General features: G+C 38.4%; 1 protein-coding gene across 3 annotated transcripts in view; it reads right to left on the reverse strand.

Annotated features, from left to right (window-relative positions):
* Positions 1-3886: 3886 nt before the first annotated feature.
* The window catches only part of grm8a (glutamate receptor, metabotropic 8a), a 491719-nt gene continuing 475863 nt past the window's right edge, over positions 3887-19742 (reverse strand). For all 3 annotated transcript variants that reach the window (XR_012592620.1, XM_074625214.1, XM_074625217.1), the window contains one exon: positions 3887-4300. The gene's annotated coding sequence lies outside the window, so the exon portion shown is untranslated. The remainder of the gene's footprint in view (positions 4301-19742) is intronic.

Below are 19742 nucleotides of genomic sequence, written 5' to 3' on the forward strand. Positions count from 1 at the left end.
GGCACACACACACAGGCACCGCTGAGCGACTAAAGCACACTGTCAACCATTTCAGGCATCATTACTCGGCAGAATATTCCAAATTTGTTGCAGATACAATTTTCCACATTTTAACCGGAGGTTTTCTGGTCCAAAACGTGGACCAAAACTTTTTTTTATGATTTTTTTGCCATATGTCATTTTTTACCATACGACATATGACCTTTTCATGACTTTTAACGATGTACTATACTATGTCTTCTTTCGACATACTATACTATGACTTTTGAATGACTTTTTTTGACAAACTATACTATGACTTTTTTATTTTTTCCGACATACTATACTATGAATTTTTTATTTTTTCCGACATACTATACTATGAATTTTTTATTTTTTTCAAAATACTATACTATGACTTTTTTTGACCAACTATACTATGGCTTTTTTTTTATTTTTCCGACATGCTATACTATGATGTTTTTTCCGACATATGACTTTTATTTTTTCGACATAATATACTATAACTTTTTGATTTTTTCGACATACTATAATACGATGTTTTTTCGACATATTATACTATGACTTTTTAGACAGACTATACCATGACTTATTTGAGACAAACTATAGTATGACTTTTTTATTTTGTTCGACTTACCATACCATCTTGTTTTTTTTTTTTACATATTATAGTATGTTTTTTTTTTTACATACTATATAGCATGCCTTTTTTTATTTTTTCGACATAATATACTATGTTGTTTTTTTCGACATACTATACTATGAATTTTTTTTTTTTTTTTCGACATAGTATACTATATTTTTTTTGACATACTATACTATGATGTTTTTTATTTTTTTCGACATACTATACTATGGTGTTTTTTATTGTTTTCGACATACTATACTATGATTTTTTTCCCGACATACTATACTATGATTTTTTTCCCGACATACTATACTATGATTTTTTTTCCCGTCATACTATACTATGAGGGTTGCAGGTTCGAATCCGGCTTGGGACCCTTCTGTGTGGAGTTTGCATGTTCTCCCCGTGTTAGCGTGGGTTTTCTCCGGGTACTCCGGTTTCCTCCCACAGTCCAAAGACATGCAGGTTAGGTTAATTGTGGACTCTAAATTGCCCGTAGGTGTGAGTGTGAGCGTGAATGGTTGTCTGTCTCTATGTGTCAGCCCTGCGATGGACTGGCGACCTGTCCAGGGTGTACCCTGCCTTCGCCCAATGTCGGCTGGGATCGGCTCCAGCCCCCCCGCGACCCCTAACGGGATAAGCGGTTGCAGATGGATGGGACTATACTATGATGTTTTTTATTTTTTTCGACATAGTATACTATATTTTTTTCGACATACTATACTATGGTGTTTTTTTTATTGTTTTCGACATTCTATAGTTTTTTGTTTTTTTTTTCGACATACTATACTATGTTTTTTCGACATACTATACCATGACTTTTTTTTAATTTTTCGACATACTATACTATGATTTTTTTTTTCCGTCATACTATACTATGACTTTTATTTTTTCGACATAATATGCAATGACTTTTTTATTTTTTCGACAGACTATACTATGACTTATTTTTTTTTTTTTTCGACATACTATGACTTTTTAAAATTTTTTCGTCATGCTATACTACGATATTTTTTTTCGACATATTATACTATGACTTTTTATTTTTTCGACAGACTATACTATGACTTATTTTTTTTTTTTTCGACATACTATACTGTGACTTTTATTTTTTCGACAATCTATACTATGATGTTTTTTTCGACATACTGTAATATGAGTTTTTTAAATTTTTTCGACATACTATACTATGGTGTTTTTTATTTTATTTTTTTACTTTAGTATAGTATGTCTAAAAAAACATATTATACTATGTCGAAAAAAATAAAAAACATAGTATAGTTTGTCGAAAAAAACAACATAGAAAAAAACATAGTAAACTATGTCGAAAAAAATAAAAAACATCGTAGTATAGTATGTCGAAAAATAAAAAAAGTCATAGTATAGTATGTAGAAAAAAAACAACATAGTATTCAAGATTCAAGATGTTTATTGTCACGCCGGTTGTACAGGTACAAACGTGTGAAATACTTTTTGCTGGGAAGCTCCATTAAAATAATAAATTATATTACATTTACATTTACATTACAATTACATTTACATTACAATTATAAAAGGAAATACTTTATACAAGGGCATATTAAGAACATATACAGGCATATTAAGAACATATGTATTAAGAATATATACAGTATAAGATATATTTTTGTGTAAGAATGTGTCGAATGAATTATAGATTTTAAAGTCTGATGGCCTGGGGGAAAAAACTGTTCCTCAGTCTGCTGGTGTGAGTCCTGGGGGTGCTGTATCTTCTACCAGAGGGCAGGAGGCAGAACAGGCCTGTTGTGGGGGTGTGTCAGGATACACCCCCACAACAGCCTTATTGACCCTCAGGGACTTCCTGAGGCACCGCTGGGTGTAAAGCTCCTGCAGGCTGGGCAGCTCGCACCCGGTGATGTGTTGGGCCGAGCGCACCACCCTTTCCAGCGCCTTACGGTCCACGTTGGTGCAGCTGCCGTACCGGGTGGTGAAGCAGCCTGTCAGGAGGCTTTCTATGGTGCGCCGGTAGAAGTCCCTGAGGATTTGTGGTTTCAGTCTGAAAGTCTTGAGTCGCCTCAGAGCGTACAGTCTTAGTTTGGTATGGTATGTCGGAAAAAAACATAGTAAACTATGTTGAAAAAAATTAAAAACATCATAGTATAGTATGTCGAAAAAATTAAGAAAAGTCATAGTATAGTATGTCGAAAAAAACGTCATAGTATAGTATGTCGAAAAAAAACAAAAAACATCATAGTATAGTATGTCGAAGAAACATCATAGTATAATATGTCGACAAAATAAAAGTCATAGTATAGTATGTCGACAAAAATATCATAGTATAGTATGTCGAAGAAAAACATAGTATAGTATGTCGAAATTTTTTTAAAAAAGTCATAGTATAGCATGTCGAAAAAAACAGTATAGTATGTCGAAAAAAACAGTATAGTATGTCGAAAAAAATAAAAACAACTCATATAGTATGTAAAAAAAAAACATCATTGTATAATATGTCGAAAAAAAAAAAAACAACTCAGTGTCGAAAAAAAACATAGTAGACTATGTCGAAAAAAACATCTTAGTATAGTATGTCGACAAAAATATCATAGTATAGTATGTCGAAGAAAAACATCATAGTATAGTATGTCGAAAAAATAAAAACAACTCATAGTATAGTATGTCGAAATTTTTTTTAAAAACTCATAGTATAGTATGTCGAAAAATAAAAACAGTCAAAGTGTAGTATGTTGGAAAAAATAACAGTATAGTATTTCGAAAAAAAACGTCAAAGTATAGCATGTCGAAAAATTAAGGAAAGTCAAAGTATAGTATAGTATGTCGGGAAAAACAGTATAGTATGTCGAAAAAAACATAGTATAGTATGTCGAAGAAACATAGTGTTTTTGACATAGTATAGTATGTCGAAAAAATAAAAACAACTCATAGTATAGTATGTCGGAAAAAAACATCATAGTATAGTATGTCTAAAAAAATAAAAAACATCATAGTATAGTATGTCGAAGAAAACATAGTATAGTATGTCGAAGAAAACATCATAGTACAGTATGTCGAAAAATAAAAAAAGTCATAGTATAGTATGTCGACAAAATAGCCAGCCATGGAATTGTGTTGGGCCAAATTTATATGGAACTATTGAATCACTTGCAGATGCCATTAGGAGCACCAGAAGACACAGACACAGATTACCTGTCTCATGCACTACTGTCAGGATATAGTGACTGATGTTTTTTGAATCACATGCTTCCCTTTATGAATCTGGGAAATAACTCATTGAACTCATCATACCAGTTAAACATCTGCCAATCTTTCTAAAGTGAATGGAAATGGAGTCTACATTGGTGGGTGAAGTTGGCAAATGTGTACATACCCAACTGTCAGTCAGATGTCTGTTACTGGCATAGTCGACCATCATTTGCATAGCCAGATTAGCAGTATCGTAAAGTCTTCGTTTCTTACGTTACCATCTCCTGATGTCCAGTAACAAAGTTTGTCAGTCATAAGGATGAGAGAACATGGCTGCATGTGGACATTCCTCCGGCCACAACCGCTTTTTGACACCTCCTGTGCCCTTGTTTCTCCTGTGTGGATTTCTTCCGCACTTTGTGGCATCGATCCACTCTGGCTTCCCTTCCACCTTCAGGGCGGTTCTCCTGGTTAGCAGCACGGCCTATGGACCTATCCATCAAAGAAATAAAGAGACACAAACAGAAACCAAATCAAACACAAAATCTCTTGTATTGAAAGTATGGATAGCCTGTTTACTGTAATATGTAAATAGGCAGGAAAAGTACTAGGAGTAGTGGTGGTTTCTCTTTCCTGTGCAAAAAACATACAAACATTCAGCATCTGCCCGTGGTGCATTTACAAAAAATACAAAAATACACCACTGCTTAAATGTTAAAGACTTGTTGTACAAATGACTGTACAAATGGATTCAGAAGGAATTGAGGGTTGAAAGAGCTTATGCTTATTTTCTGGTGCATACATACAGAACAGAATTAGAACTATTACATCACCGAAAAAGCCCAGTCTGCTCTGATTGGTCAGCTGGCTCACTGTTGTGTTTAGTCAACCGAACCAAACTCTTCAGACTCTGCTCTAACTAGCTTTGTTTGAGGGTGTGCCAAACTAGCTGCTAGGCAGGTATTATGCAAATGTGTTACTTGGTGACATCACCACGTTAGGAAAGACAAGGCAGTTCAGGAGCAGTGGAGTGTTTCTGTGGGGGAGAGCAACTCCTTTTGGCATAGGCTTTGTAACTTTGCAGACCTTTTACATGCACAAAAAAAACTATATAACACACTAAACGAAAGGGGGAAAGCACAAAAGCATAATAGGCCCTTTAGGTTTTTACAGACTACCAAAAAAACCCTAAAACCACATGTGCCTCCAAATGGTGTAAGTGGTATAATCACGCCACCAGGGAGGAGGATACACAATGTTGTGTACACCATTGGTCCAGACTATTTACCATGGGACTCGGGAACAGGTCCTCATCTTATCTTAACCTCCAGACACCCAGAAACTCCTCACATAAAGCCAAGTGTGAAGGACTCTGAGGCCTTTCAAAATACCAAATCACAACAATGCACAAACCATATATTCCTTCATGTGTAACGATTTTTCTACAACACAAGCCAAGTGGGAATAAACAAAACTTGTGTATGCAGCCAGATGTCATACAGAAGGCAGTGTGAGGAAGGTTGGAGGACGTTGGCATCGCTCTCTTGTTAGCTCAGATCATAACATGTTTCCTCGTGTTTTCTATTAAGCTCTGGTGACCGAGCTGCACTGGCTCAGTGTGAGATAATATCACAGTTGTGACGTGATGTGGAATGTTTAGAAGACTCAGATAAGTGACACATATAAAGCTCAGTAGCCTTAACACAATAAATAGTTTCAATGCATAAAACTACTGGCATCCATTTCTTCCTTTGGGTTAATAGTCATGATTCTGGCTCGTATTTATCTGAAAATGTGACCACCGGTGGCCAAACATTCAAGCACCTGCCAAGTGCTGCAGTGTGGAAAAGCTCATTTTGCGTTCCGAGTGAAGGTTTGTAGAACTGCTTCCTCTTGCAAATGAACATCTGTCCTTCTGAAGTGAAGTTTTTTAAAAGACGTGAGAAGATTACTGAAAGAGTGGCCGGCAGTATTAGTAGTTTAGCTAGTGCCATGCATGCACTGTGATCTTTTTTGTTCTGTCGTCACATGTCATTTGTAAGAGTGACCTTCACGTAGGTTAATCTTCATGAATAAATCTAGCTTTACTAACTGATCTTAGTAGTATTTTATATATCATTTAGACACAGTGGTCACTATGGATTCATTAGAAGTAATCAAAGTAAATCTTCATAGCCTGAAATGATGTTCCATTCATATCACATCTTGCTATTTTATTGTTTAGAAATGAACACACAGTAAATTTTATCTTTAAAGAAACACCAAAATATGAAAACCCATGATCTCCCCCATGAGTTCTTCATTATCCTAGACAGGAAAGTCGCATTAAAGTTTTTTTTTCTTCTCACAAGCATACACACATTAAATAAAAGAATCATTTCATTATTTTTTGTGTGTTTTCAAACTGAGTTTACGGTCTGTCATTGTTGCTTTAATGACTGATTCATAAACCCTGTCAGAGGCTCGATCTATTTTAACAAATATGCAGCAGTATGACAGTTCTGCATTTGGCCCCACTGAATATTTCATGACTTGAAACAGAGTGGAGGAGGAGGATGAGGATGGAGAAAAGAGGAGTAATGCGTTAAGAACAAAACACATACAGAACGGGAGTGACAATCATGAACAAAGGACCTCTATTTCTGATAAGGGTAACATGCAGACATTCAAGGAGAGGGCTTAATATGAGATTTGTGCAGTTCTGATGTGTTCATGACCTGCTTATTGTTTTGTATAGGTGGCTTTTGTTTCCAGGAAGTGGGTAGATGGAGATGTTACTTTCCCTCTTCTTTCCCTCCGTCCTGTCATCTACTGAACCACTGGGCACAGCCTCTTCTCTCATTATCTTGCATTATCTTTTCGTTGTTCTCCAGTGTTTTTTTGTTCTGTCTTTGCTACTTATCTGACTCTTCCTCAGACACACAGTCTCCCATGCAGCATTATTTTCAAAAAAAGTAATGGAAACCTCCTTTTGCCTCTCTTATTCTCTGCAGCTCTGTCTTTCTCTTGTTCTCTCATTTTCTCCTCTATAGCACCTTATCTTACTTATTTCCACACACATCATTCAGTCATCCTCTCATGTGCATTCAGCATTTGTCCCTCCTCTCAGCCAATCTCAACCTCCTATATAAATCCCTCCCACACATCTCTGGGCCACAGAGAAAATAGGAAACTTGTCATTTGTTCCTCTGAGACTAAGTTTTGCTGAATAAAACAATCAGAAAAAAAAGAGTTGAATGTTAAAAATAAAACAGTTTAGCTCTAAAATGAGAAAGTTTGTGACCCTGCTGCCATGTTGAAAACAGTCGAGCCAAAGCCAAGCACCGCCCACCAACCGGAGCAAACCTTCTCATTTTACAGTTAAAGAGTACACTACAATATGTTTCTGAAAACATTTGAGGCGAGAAATAGGCATTACAGAAACAAAATATTGATATTTTTCAGTGCTGCCTAGTTTGACCTGAGTTTTTTTCACAAATTATCTGTCATGTACTACTTTGATATGACAGTTTGAACACATGATAAAGCTTTTGATCTGATGAAGCCACATACGAAACACGTAGTCTGCTCTTTCTTGTTTTTAATGTTATTTGCCAATAAAATGTTAATAATTAACCGTTTAACCGACATTATGAATATTTATCGATTAATGCTATTGGTTAAACGGTTAAAAGAAATATTAAAAATTTATTAAAAAGCTGAGAAAAACCTCAGAGGAGTGGCTTGTCACTTAAAGGAGAATAGCTGGTCCACCTTAACAGCCACCTTAAGTGAGTCTGAGCCGGTGTTGCAGGATACAGGAACTTAGCTTGGGTCTTGAGGAGTTGTAGCATTTATTCATCGACAAATAAACTGTACACACACTGCACTTCACAGCTATAACGCCACCGACAACCCCACACTCCGTTGCATGAAACGCATTAATCTGGTTGGTTAACGGTTAATAATTGGTTAACGAGGGTTTGCTATCGGCTAGAAAAAAAATTCTAAATTAGCATCGCTAGTCCATGCCAATACCCTTGGTGTGCTCTGAAATTTAGATTTCTTATGATTTAATTTGGTTTACTATGATAATTATTTTTTTTATTAAAGTTACCAACTGCATCTTTAAGTGCCCGACTATAATATGCTGTTAAAGGGATAGTACGGCATTTTGGGAAATCTGATTATTCGCGTTCCTGTCGAGAGCGGCCAATATTTCAAAACAAATTCCTAAATATTAATTTCAGTTGGAGGTTGTTACCACTCTGAATATGATGATATTAGATAACAGCCAGGTCCTGCAGACAGAATGCTGCTGATCCAGTCTGGGAAACACACTCAGCCAACGAACACACATGCTGTATATTGAGAAGATAAGAGGCACTTTGCAACAACGGAACACAATACAAAAAGCTGTCACTTTGACCTACACTTAGTATGATCCTACCCACATACTGTACATCTGGTGGAGATTTGGAGATTCATAACATGATGTAGCGGTTGTGTATGCAGACAAAGTTCTCAGTACTACAACATGGCGAGGGAGTAGTTTGTTCGATGTCGTGACTGACCTGAAAGTGGACTAAGTGTTTTGTCTGTTAGAGTGCTTCTTAACACTGCTTTTAAGGGTTACCTGCCCCACCATCCAACAGTGTAGTGTGCGTGTGTTGTGGTTTATATATGGCCACCCTGCAGTAGAAGCAAAGAAAGTACAAGAGACACAAATGGAGGGTGAAATGGAAAAAAGGAAGAAAAAAAGCACGAAAAATGGCATCAGCAAGAACAACTAGAAAATGCATTTTCATGCAGAAAAATGTGTGTGAATGCTGACAGTTGAAATTGAAAAGCATAGCTGAAAATATAATGTAAGTATTAAGCATAAAGGCATTGCACTGCACTGCTGAAAAACCTGGAAATGTAAAACTGGACGAATTGGTTGCTGAACTGCACTACCTGAAGAAGTAGGGAAGTAAGAAAATATTGATACACGAATATAGCAATATCATGTTTTGCGATACTGTATCGATTCTCCAAAATGCTGTAACGATTTTTAATTAACCTCTTCGACGGCCCGTCGGCGAACCCGGCCGCTAGTCTGTCTTTCTGAGGTTGTAGCGGGCTTAGTTTTAAAGCTAGAGTGAAGGTACTGGCACCATATGAAACCAAAATACATATATGGAAATAAGATTGATTGGATTCACCAGAGGTATAAAACATTACATGTCCTTTATAAATTAAAGAGAAAATACAACTAATTTGTGAGGGAAATGTTTTTATTCTTCGATTTTTGGGTTACTGGAAAAAAATCTAATAAATAATGCCTGACAATGACATGATATATGATATATTTTACTTCAGGACATCTCTGACTACATACATGCTGAAAATCAACCATTTTTACTCTATTAATTTAACGATTTTCCTACGTAAATGTCCCTAGAAGTGAAATGATTAAACTTTTTCCCATGGTCTATGTTAAAAAAAGTTGCAATAAATCATAATATGGAATCGCAGAAATTGTAGAATCGTAATACTTAAAAATCACAATACATATCGAGTTGGCACCCAAGTATCATGATAGTATCGAATCGGTAGATAGGTGAATTGTCCCAGCCTTAGTAGTCCAAAAAATGTATGTAAGAAATAGTTTACACAATTTTGTGAATGCTGAATCAGCAGTCACACAATAAAGATAAAGGCACAGAATGAAGTGAGGGGAGAAATAGATGAAAAATAAACCATGAGTGTACTGCGGTTCAGCAAAGCAATTTCAATTAGTCAATATGAAAGAGTGGTCCTTTTGTTCGGCTTTAAAATGTCATTTCTAATGGCTAGGATTACTGAGGCACTGTGTGATTGTTCTCTGGCACACTTTGAAGTGGTATACGGCTCGCTAATAAAATAACAGCAATAATTATGGACAAATGACAGTGAAAGTGACATCAAAGAAGAGTTTGGGAACAAGGAGAAACATTTTCAGGAGGTTTTATCACTCTGTAATTTCTACATTTTCTAACATAAGGTTCCTTGCAGTTATGCAGGATGAGTTAACACACAAAATGTATTCATGCTTATGAAACAGCCTTATAAAAAAAACTGGTTGGACCTGTGTATTCTTTCAGTCTACGACGGGGATTTGTTTTCAGACCTTGAGCGAGGAAAACACACTAAACACACAACCTATTTGGGGGGCTGACCTATAATTTTATAAATGTTGCCCTTAGTCCACAGAATTCGTCTGGAGTAAAAAGCTGTGATAGAAAGATAAGGGAGAAGGCGTCATGAATAAAAAACAATGTTTACGCGTAGCTTCACCTTTAGATCTGCTGTTGATATCAAGCATATTTGTTCGTCACCCTCTTAAAAAACACCTGGGACTTGATGTGCCCCCCGCTTCCATTGTTGGATAATATTATTACCGATTCACTATGTATTTACCCTGTAGTTTCCCCTAATCCTCTCAGCTGGACCTGCACTGAATGAGAAGCAGGGATGCTGTGATACTACTACGGATTGTGTTTCTGATTACGAAAGATGATGCCAAAATATGAGTAAAATATGACAAATTAACCCACAGTAACCCACACAGTAACCTCACTTTTCATTGTTAATACAATTAAGTCTTTGTACACAGACATGAATGTGACACTAATATGAATGTGCTCCTAAAATGAAATACCTAGGCTAAATTTTTTTTTTTTAAACTGAACATCCCTGAACTCTAGGCCCATGAAAACCCTCAAACTTTGTATAATTTTCAAAAAATATGTTGCAGCCACTGGGAAAACAATCACTATTAGAACAACCAATACTGATAATAATTAGTTTTTTTTCCAAATAATTGGATGTTGTCAATTCTGTTTTTTTTATTTCTCACTGCCACATGTCTGTGAAATAATTCAAAATTGTGATTAATTTCAGATAAGCTCGGTGTGAACATGTCTGCCTTCTCTAGCTGGCTACCACCTACCTGTGCTTCAGATTAAATGATTTTTGGCAGCCAGCCAAGACAACTTGTTCCCTATTACCACACAGCAGAAGTCAAACCGCTCTCAGTTTACAACCCCTCTTCACTCACCCTCAAAAAATGCTGAAAGAGTGCATGTGAGTGTGAAGGAATTTACAGAAGAAAAAATCTACTGCAGGGACAAAAATCTGTGTGATTTCACCAGTTGCTTCTGAAAGATGTGTTAGGCTCTGTATGCATGAATGTACATGTATTTGCATGCATGAGTACTTAAGCTGTCTATGTGCAAGGTTTGTATGTGCGTCTATGCAAATGCACTGGTCACTCAGGGAACAGTATCTCTACCAATTTAACACAAGCAGGTACAGGCTGAAAGCGGGGCTGACAGCGTGACATTAATTTGAAACCGGAGGCTCAGTCTAAAGGATAGGTGTAATATTCATTCTGCATACCTGTTCCCTCCCCGTAGTCATGGCTGTGCTAAATGGAAATTGATGCAGACATTAAGGATGCTGAGTTCGGAAGACAGCTTAGACTGGAATACAGAAAAAAATCTTGGTCTTCAAAGCTGCAGTAGCTAGGATTTTTACAATTGACATTTTAAGTCAGTCAGGCACTCACAATCACGTTTGTTGGATGTGTATGTGTGAGACTCTAGCTTGCAAACCAGATGGTAGCGGTGGATGACGGACAGCACCAGTAATAATACAGGATGGTATATAAGTACAGTATAAGCATTTTTGGGTGGACTATTCTTTTAATTTGAAAAACATTCTATAAAGGTGTTTCTCAGGACGTTTTCATATTAGGTACGATTGATCCGTGTCGTGCCCGAGATTGATTCCCCCCCCCTCTCCACTCCCCTGCCGCTCAGCTTTTACATTAGTAAAGTTGTTCCGTACAGGAGTACACTTGCGTCATCATTCACGTGTATTTGTTCATGTTGAGATCTGCTGTTCTAGCGGCGAAGCGAGCGGCGTAAAACACTTCAATCAAACTCGACAGAAACAAAATAAAACTCACCAAAACCGTCGTCGGTAGTGTTTCCGACAATCACCAACTCTGGTTCGGTTGAAATAAACTGTTATTTCACAGTGAAAATATGAGATCAGCGCATGCTGCGCGCATATACAGATTTCAGAGGAGACCGGCGCCATTGAAAAAAACCTGCCTTTTCAAAATGACTGGCTGACTGGTAATGTTACTCGTGTTAAATAGCAGTCCACTTCTGTGTTTTGGCACAGTTGGCTTTCACATCTGATGCAAACCGTACGTATGACCTGTACTCCAGACCACCTTTTCAAGTGGACTGGAGTACAGATCGACACACCGTGCCCGTGTACGGTACGGAGCGCTCACACCAATCATACGAACTGAACTTTGGGGTCAAGTGTACTAAGATCCGGGTCCCCGATGTGAAAGCATCCTCAATTTCTACAACGTGACCGTAAACAGATACAGTTTAGCACCGTCACTTAATATCATATTGTAATATCACCCTTCACGCTGCGCGATGAACAACAAGTGGCATCAAATACCAGCAACTGTCAGCATAACAAGCAGAGCTATAAAGCAACTGCAAACATCTGTCTTTCACTCACACAGTTCTGTCCCTCTTTCTCTGCTTCATTCACTCACGACATCTCTTGTCTCTCTTACTCAACATATCACTCTCTCCCTTACGCGATCGCTGTCACATAAAATCTACTGCCGGGTGTTCCAATTTATGTGTGTATTTGATTGCATGGTTGTGTGTAGAAAGTGTGCAGCGATTCTCTCTATCTTTGAGTTGAATACTGCAGCACCAAAGCAAGCATGCCCAAGGCTACACTTATCCCAGTTTCCTGGCCACTCCAATAGGATGCAGCTTGCTCTTTATCCCTAGACAGGGAGTATGCTTTTTTTTTATGTTTTAGGAGTTGTTGTTGCATTCTCTCTCAACCCCCCCCTCGTACCAGCTGTGGAGCTCTGGACCGTGAAGAAGTTGTAGTTGACTAGTGGGTTTCTCAAAAGTAGGGGTTGAAAGAGAGGACAGACCGAAAGAATTAGGGAAATTAAATGAAAGTGGAACACTGCTATGGTTCAGAAAACAGTGCCAGGTGATGAGGGATTTATGACGTTAAGTTACCGAGCAGCGCATTTGTGATCCAGACTTTGGTCAACAGAAATTTCCTTTTGTTTGGAAATTCCTGTAAGTTATTACACGGTGTAACAGCTCCGCCTTCTCGGTCTGGGTGACTTGATGGTAAATTATTGCACACAACTGATCAGTAGCTACAGTATGTAATATCCTGGAGGAATGTTATGAATCCAGTCAGTTATGGACAGCCAATGTGCTCTGTCTGACCCTATCCTCATTCCAAATTCCTCACATGCTCTGAACTAAAGTTAACTATGTCGCATTCACTGTAAAGCAGCAGAATGTGGCCGTGCAGATGACTCATTAAAATTTGAAGTGGTTCTCACATTTTCCCGCAACTCTCTTCCTGCATGTTCTGCATACCGAGTTGCCGTTTTCAATTAATTTCCCCCTCATCATTCTTAATTAACCAAAGTTTGGTCAGAGTGGACCTAGAAGAGAGGAAAAGTTAGCGGAATATATCACTGTCTTCTGCTATGGTACAACTCAACCTTAGGAGGGACGAGGACAATACAATTGGCAATGTGCTGGCCCTTCGTGATCTAGGGGAAACCCTGCAGAGGTCTGTTTAATCAGACTATGAATATTCAACATTTGTGTTGTACTGACACTAGCCTTGGAGAGGAATACATGACTTAACTGCCTCCAGTCCCAAACCAGTAGAGTGCTCCAGGGATGACGTACTTTTGTACGCCAACCAGGAAGTTGGCGTCGCCCTGGGTTCCTTCGACAAAAAGCCAATGTGATTTTTCTGTTGTTTTTTGGATTACTGCAGAAAATAAGCTCTGTAGCAAACAAATTTTTATGATACTTACACGTTTTGTTCAGCAAGATAATCTTCTAATTTGCCAGAAGTAAAAAGCTAACGTTAGGATATAAATAAACTACACCATGGTCGCATCAGTGCGAGTGTACACAACGAGGCTGTAGAGGCGGACGAGTCGGCGTGATGACGTTTAGTAGTCTCATTTAGCCACTTGTTAGCAACCGACTGTTTCAAGACACATAAAGGCTTCAAAATTCACGTGTGGGGTATTTATTGATGTATTTTGTGTCGTAGAACAAAGTGTTAAAATCTCTTCAGCTTGTATTAACCTCAGACCTTATTTCAGGCATCTAATAAAAAACCCATTAAAAAAAACCCATTGACTTTCAGACGAGGGAACAGGAAGTGCTGAAGTACTAACTCATTTCTGAGTTTTAGGACTCACTCCTGTAGCACTGTATTCCCCATCATTTATTGGGAACCTCTTCGTTTCAACAATTTTCTTTATATATTACGTTAGGATGGAAAATGGTGTCTGGATACTTGCCACTACCGCCGTAAACTGCACTGGCCTTGACTGGCGAATCATCACTCCGAGCAACAATATCCCCAAAAAAATGAGCAATGTCAGATATCTGACATTGTGTAACCTCACATCAAAACCTCACACTGATTTCACATCTGTAAAAAAGGAGGATTTAGTTCTGCAGTTTCCCTGCTGGAACAAAAAGAAATAAGAAAGGATAATAAGAGTACAAGGACATGGCATGCTGGAATATTCTTTCTGTCTTAAATATGTATGGGGTCTGTGCTTTTCCTTGACCCCCTTTTAGGTTTCTGCAATCCAGAACCACTCAAAGATCGGTCTATGTCTCTTCTTGTTACACATGCACACACACACATGCACGTACCTAAACACTGGAGAGAGAGAGAGATGTCTTCGAACACCAACTTAACTAAAACAGACAATCCACTATTGGCCTGAGGAAGACAGAGAATTGTGTGGTGGTGATCTACAAGGGCAATTCTCCATTTGGAGCCGCGCATTAAACATGCTTTTAAAGAGCTGGCGATAAAATGTGAGGCTCGGGGATTGGAGAGATGAATCCTACTCGACAGACTTTTCCCCGGCCTTTCTGGCTCTAAATTACTGTGTTTTTGGAGCCAGCCAGGGAAGACCAGAGAAATCGAAAAGTAAATTTATTTTACGTGGAAAGGCTTTGGAAAAAAAATAAACACAGAGAAGAGAGAATAACGGGGAGTAAATTGAACAGGAAGACGATGTGACAAAATATAGTGTGCAAATGTGAAGAATCAAATAGTCATTTGTGTCATTAAAAAAAAAAAAGGACAAATTGACAAATTCTCTCATAAATGATAGAAATGCAGCATTACAAGAAAATTACCACATGACTCAGAGTACTTGGAAGATCTTTTTCTACTAAGAGCAACAGCCACAGGGTACAGAACTCATTCAATAAGAATTAATGCTGATTACCCCAAATTGTTTTGCACTTACAGCACTTCACCACCCCTACTGTGTTTGGTTACCACACAATAGTTCATGCAATCTTTGTACATTTATTGCATTTACTCTTCTAAACATCTGGGAGCAAGAAATAAACCTTGTAAAAGCCAGATCAAAAATGTAGCTTTGCTCATTTTGGCTAAGTAGGTGTTTGCTTGGATTGGGGTTATTGTGTACGACGGCGTATTGTAGGTAAAAAAAATTATAATTACGGAGACGGGCGAGGGGGGTGATATTCCGAGAAAAGTCGTAAAAAAAAAACTTGGATATTCTCTGAGATGAAAGTGGAAAATTCACGAGAAAATCTCACAAATTTGCGAGATCATAATGTCATAAATTTACGAGAAAAAAACGTTGAAAGATAGTGGAGTGCAAAACCGTGGTAACGCCAGCCACTGTCTGAATTTCGTTGCTCCTTAAGTAGTGTTAATATGGTAAGGATGGACGCTCTTTTATGAATAAAAGTAAATACTAATATTGTAGAGGTTACAGGAAAGTAGAGACGACCAACTTCTATCTTTGACTACACAAAGCCGTGTGTCTTTAATTTCAGCACAGCTAACACTACAAAACCAACCGTTGAGAAAACATTATCCGAACACACTGTGTTACCATTGTTACACAACTACGCTTTTATGGGGCCATTGCACAACCGCCACTGTGTCATTGTGCTGAACAACACAGAAAAGACACATACGTAATATAATTGCTTGCATTGAATCACAGGTTATGGTGAATTATATCCTTAGAGTTTGCTTGGGAGAGGGACGCAGAGGGACGCTCGCAGTAATTAAAGGTGGCTATGTGGTGTCATGAGGTTGATCCAACCTTGCAAAGTTAAGCAATGTTGTTCCTTCACAAAAAAAAAACCACTCATTTTCATAACCACGGTTTTGCACCCCACTATTTTTCAGAGTTTTTCCCCCAGAAATTTGCCACTTAAATGTCTGAGAAAATCCAAGTTTTTTTCTGGTAAATTTCTGACTTTATAATCGCAGAAATAGAGTTTTTTCACGGAATATTACCCCCCTCCTCCGGCTGCCTAATTATTTTTGTATGCCTCCTGAGGCCTTACGTTTCAAGGTTGTCCGTCCATCCATCCGTTCCATTCTTGTGAACATGATATCTCAGGAACGCCTGGAGGGAATTTGTTCAAATTTAGCTCAAACGTCCACCTGGACTCCAGGATGAACTGATTAGGTATCCTAAAATCTTTGATAACCCCTCATAAAGCTGACAGATTGCTCCCACTTGTCTGCTTTTGACAGAGTATTAAAGTCAAGTAATATTACGACTTTTTTCTCAAAATATTTCAACTTTATTCTCAAAATTTCTGACTTTTTCTCCTAACAGTGGCCCTAATATTCTACTCTCACAACTGAAACCCAATCTTATCACAAAACATGTAAGAAAGTCATCAAGATCAACATGATTACAGGATAAAATGAGCTTATTTCTGCAATTCGGAGCATGATGATGAATTTTGTTTGCAGTGTATAATGCAGTAACAGTTAGTGTCTAAAGAGAAATCAAATTTAAAAAGTGGTGCAATGAAGCCATAGTCAAAATCATACAAAACACTGAGCAACAAAAGAAGTTATAATTCATAACAAATTAACAGCATTCATAGTTTAACGATCTGCCAAAAGAATCCAAGTTGTGTTGCTATTGAATTGTTCTCCTTTTGTATGGCAAAGTACAAATCACTGCCACAAAACATTCTCTTATGCAGCAATGAATGAAAGCCTCAAATTGAATTGAACATACTTGACCTAACAAGTTCTCCATTATGAGTACCACACAAATAAGCATCACTGATTAGCCTGTTTGGCACTTCCTCTTTGCACACTCCACCTCTTTCTCCCCACCTCCTTCTGCAAGAGGTAATGAAATGGATATTAACCGTCTCTGCCTAAAAAAACAAACAATTGTATTCGGTATTTCTATTCTTTTTCAGACCAGAAGGAATATCTCAGCATGTCCCAGAACACCAACACCCACACCAAATTATCAAATCAAATAATAATTTAGAAATATATATGAAGAAACAAACAAAAAACACTTTGGTTAAAAAATCAACACATTTCCGTTTCTGATAACAGTAGTTGCTGTTGCCCTGTTTACATTCATTAAAGTTACACAACCTCTTCGAGTGCAAGGGCTGTGAATGCACATTGATTGGAGGAAAGTAGATGTGTTATAAAACATGGAAAGAATGTTTGCTCCATGCAAGTATGTTTTCTCCTAATCGAAGAATTTATAATAATCCAAGAAAGTAAACTTTCTTTAGCTAGTTTTAAGACTATACATTCGTACAAGCTATTTATTAAAGTATAAAGGCTGTACTACGGTACTATATACTGCTATACTGTAGGGACGCACCGATACCACTTTTTTTCAGACCGAGTACAAGTACTTACATTTGGGTACTCGCCGATACCGAGTACCGATACGAGCACTTCTCTGTGCCAAAAGACCCTCGTTAACATTCCAGCTGGAGGGTGTGAGCGACACACGGCAGGCTGGGGAGTTCCGCATACGAGGCGGTGCGCCGCGACCGGCTGTTGGTCGACTTGGAAAGGCTCAGGGCGAAGGTGCTTCCCGGGGCCGTGGCCAAAGTGCTCGCTGCGCCCTCTCTCCTCGCCGGGGAGGGATGGGGCCCCCTGCTCCCGGTGTCGGCAACACACCCGACCCGTCTTGAAACACAAACCAAGGAGTCTAATGCACGCGCGAGTCAGAGGGTGTAAGCAAAACCCCGTGGCAATGAAAGTGAGGACTGGCGCGCGCCATCTGAGGTGGGATCCCGGCCCCGCGGGGTCGGGCGCACCACCGGCCCGTCTTGCCCGCACCATCGGGGAGGTGGAACGTGAGCGATAGGACCCGAAAGATGGTGACGAGAGGTCAACGTCACGCTACCGTAAAGTGGTATCGGTGCCGTTGTATCGGAGCCGTTTTGCGAGTACGAGTACATGAGCACAGTATCAGTGCATCCCTACTATACTGTATATTTGTGTACAGAAAATGTGCGTTTGTATGTATGCATTACCTCGTTATCGTTAGCCTAAGGGTCATGAAACACACAGACTCGCTAAACACACAGATTTCCTTTTCAAATTTTACAGTGAAAAGCTCCAAGCTTTTTAAACAACACCAGTATATATTAATGTGTTCAGCAGGGTGTATCAGAGCCAAGCAGGTTTTTAGTATGGCCTTGAGGGCCTGAGTCCATATGGAGTAAATGAAGGAGAGTCTGTAGGGTACAGTAGCAGGGGTTCAAAAGGTCACCGTGAAAAAAGCTAAATGTGCCGCAAGTATGAAGATAATGCAGAAAAGAGTTTACTACCTACTGTATATGTATAAACACATCTTCCAATTTGGCATTTTCAGTTACAGACAAGATATATAACTTTTTTTTTTTTTTTAAACACGGCAGTTTACCAAGCTAGGAAGGTCTAATGAAAGATGTGATTATTACATTGCTTTATGGGTCATGTAGGATGCAGCGTTTTTGGAGCTTGACCCACATCACGATGATCTTATTGCTATTTTACGTATTGCGATAATATATATTGCGATTAGGGCAGTCAATCGCTTAAAATATTGAATCGACATTAATTGCATGATTGTCCATAGTTTATTGTGATTTATTGCAAATTAATCACACATTTTTTTATCTGTTCAAAATGTGCCTTAAAGGGAGATCTGTCAAGTCTTAATACTCTTATAAAGATGGGAGTGGGCAAATATGCTTGCTGCAAACGTATGTATATATTTATTAGGGCTGTCAAAGTTAACGCGATAAAAACGTGTTAACGCAAATTTGTTTTAACGCCACTAATTTCTTTAATGCAATCGATATTTTGGAGATTGTAGCGGACTCAGATTTTAAAGCTAGAGTGAAGATATTGCTATCATTTGAAACTAAACAACCTAATGAATCCATTGGTACCATCAACGTCATACAAGCTTGTCATGAAGGAGTCCAAATAACGCTCCAAACTTGCGCTAAATTTTGGTGAGGCAAAACTGTCACATCCATTTTCAAACGGGTCCTTTGACCTCTGACCTCAAGATATGTGAATGAAAATGGGTTTTATGGGTACCCACGAGTCTCCCCTTTACAGACATGCCCACTTTATGATAATCACATGCAGTTTTGGGGCAAGTCATTTTGATTTTGGAGCGTTATATAGCGTTCTTCCCGACGAGCTAACATGACATGGTTGGTACCGATGGATTCCTTAGGTTTCCTGGTTTTATATGATAACCACTATAGCTTTAAGACTGAGCTACAACCTCTGAAAGCCAGAATAGCGGCCAGGCCCGGGCAGTTCTGTTGTTAATGTATCAATACAATATTGCCACACAAAATATCGCAATGATATGCTGTATAAATTTTTCCCCCACTCCTAAACAATCTGAATATTTTGGCTTCTGCTGCAATCATTTCAGCCGTTCTTGTCTTCTGTCTCCTCAAATCACCTGAATTCAAGAATTACAAAAAATGCCTGACTACTTCTTTAAATCTGCATGAAGTCATATGTGTATGTT

This window comes from Sebastes fasciatus, chromosome 23, assembly GCF_043250625.1.
Source record: "Sebastes fasciatus isolate fSebFas1 chromosome 23, fSebFas1.pri, whole genome shotgun sequence".
NCBI classification, from domain to species: Eukaryota; Metazoa; Chordata; class Actinopteri; order Perciformes; family Sebastidae; genus Sebastes; species Sebastes fasciatus.